This window comes from Penaeus japonicus, unplaced genomic scaffold (assembly GCF_977035675.1).
Source record: "Penaeus japonicus unplaced genomic scaffold, GWHDUDI00000001_assembly GWHDUDI00000029, whole genome shotgun sequence".
Taxonomy (NCBI): Eukaryota; Metazoa; Arthropoda; class Malacostraca; order Decapoda; family Penaeidae; genus Penaeus; species Penaeus japonicus.
Window position 1 is genome coordinate 9,776,929 of NW_028234431.1, and position 2,500 is coordinate 9,779,428.

The 2,500-nt window shown below is 40.8% G+C and overlaps 1 long non-coding RNA gene across 1 annotated transcript in view; it reads right to left on the reverse strand.

The window, feature by feature from the left end:
• The window catches only part of LOC147468370 (uncharacterized), a 16,357-nt gene that overhangs the window by 12,050 nt on the left and 1,807 nt on the right, over positions 1-2,500 (reverse strand). The gene's annotated exons all lie outside the window — the stretch shown is intronic.

A 2,500-nucleotide genomic window follows, 5' to 3' on the forward strand; every position in this document is an offset into this window, starting at 1 on the left:
CTCTCGAGTGCCTTGGTTGTAGTCCATGTCTCTGATCCATATGTCATGACGGGGAGGACGCATTGGTCAAAAATCTTTCTCTTTAGACATAGTGGCAGACTACTTCGTAATATATTACTATGTTTACCGAAGGCACTCCAACCTAGCCTGATTCGCCGTTTTATCTCGGCTTCGCAGGATGTACTCGACTGAATGAGTTGCCCTAGGTATACATACTCGTTCACTGCTTCTAGTACCTCGCCTTGTATTTGTATTTGCTTAACTGGGGTTCGACTGTTGAACATGACTTTAGTCTTTTTCATGTTCATTTTAAGGCCAATCTTCAGACTTTCCTTATTTAAATCGCTTATTAATTGTAGTTCATCTGCTGACTCACCGAAAAGAACAATGTCATCTGCAAATCTTAGATTGCTTAAGTGCTCATTCACTATTTTAATCCCTCTCTCTTTCCAGTCTAACTTCTTGAATACTTCCTCTAAGCAGGCTGTAAATAGCTTCGGTGAGATGGTGTCGCCCTGCCTAACACCCTTTTTTATTGGTATTTTATTGGTTTCTGCGTGGATTTTGACGGTAGCTGTACCATCTCTATATATATCCTCTAATAATCTGCAGTATATTTCCTCTACTCCTTGTTTACGAATTGCATCCAGTACTGCAGATATCTGTACCGAGTCGAATGCCTTTTCATAATCTACGAATGCCATACACAGGGGCTTCCTATATTCGTTCGTTTTCTCCCTTATTTGAGCTAGTGTGTGGATATGGTCTGTAGTTGAGAATCCACTGCGGAACCCTGCCTGTTCCCTGGGTTGTTTTGAATCTAATGTATCGGTGGTACGGGCTGTGATGATTTTTGTGAACAGTTTATAGATTACTGAGAGGAGGCTTATAGGTCGGTAATTCTTTAAGTCTTTTGTGTCTCCATTTTTGTGTATTAAAATTATTATTGCGTTTTTCCTGGCCTTCGGAATTTTACCGACGTCTAGACATCTGTTATAAAGACTGGCCAGCTTTACTGCCGCAATCTCTCCTGCGTCTTGAATAAGATCTACACTGATGCCGTCTTCTCCTGGTGTTTTTCCTCTTTTCATGCTTTTTAGTGCCCTATTTACTTCATCTACCGTGATGTTTGGAACATCTCCAATTGTTGTGTTTGTCTCCGTATGTGGTTGGTCGTTTGAGTGGTATAGATTGCGATAGAAGTCTTCTATTACTTTGATAATTTCATTTTTATTGCATGTCGCCTCTCCGTTGGGTTTCTTTACTGCATACATTTGTTTTTTCCCTATTCCGAGCCTCCTCTTTGTTGCCTTAAGGCTGGTGCCAGCAAGCAGAGCTTCGTTTATTTTTCGTATGTTAAATTTGCGTACATCCTCTTTCTTCTTCTTGTTTATCGTCTTAGTCAGCTCTGTTGATTCTATCTTGTCTCTGATTGATGTTATTTTCATTTCCCTACGCTGTTTCATAAGCTCTTTCGTCTCTACCGAAAGCTTACTGAACCTTTCTTTTTCGTCTTTACCCCTATTTCAAGTGCAGCTTCCATTAATATCTCACTGAATTGGTCGTTCATTTGGTCTATGTCAAGATCTTCTTCGAGAGCTGAGTATTTGTTTCGGATGTTGATACTGAATTCCGTCGCCCTAATCTTGATGTTGGTTAGATTAGCGAGAGGCTTTTGTATGAGCTTGTTCCGTTCCCTTCTTAGCTGTAACTTAACTCTACTCCTGACCAGTCTATGGTCGCTACCGACATTTACTTTATTGATAACGGTTACGTCTTGTACGATGTCACGCCTATTGGTGATTATGAAGTCAATTTCGTTTTTAATGCCGGATGGTGATTTCCATGTCCATTTCCTCCCGGGTCTCTTTTCGAAGAATGTATTCATAATTTTAAGGGATCGAGCTTCGGCGAATTCTATCAATCTTTGCCCTCTCTCATTTCTGGTGCCTATTCCATGTTTCCCAACCGATATTTCTCCATCTTCCCTTATTCCTATCTTGGCATTAAAATCCCCCATAATCACGGTAAAATGGGTTTTTGCTCTATCGGTAGCTGCTTGCACATCTTCATAGAAGTTCTCTATCTCCTCATCACTATGACTGCTGGTAGGAGCGTACACTTGGATAATTTTTAGGCTATATCTGTTGTTTAGTTTCAGTATTACAGAAACTACTCTTTCGCTCACACTATAGAATTCCCTAACATTCTTTTCAAGTCGCTTGTGAACTAAGAAACCTACTCCTGATTCTTGTTTGCTATCCACGGGTTTACCTCGCCAGTATAATGAGTGCCCATCATTTAGTAATTTCTGCTCTTCGACTAGTCTCCTAACTTCAGAAAGTCCTACAATATCCCATTTAATAAATGAAAGTTCCTCAAGCAGTGTCAGAAGATCAGATTCTGTTCTCAGGGTCCTTACATTGTATGTGCATAAGTTCATCATCTTTAGGCGGCCTGGGTCTACCCGGAGATTCTTAGCGCCCCCTGCTCCGGAGCG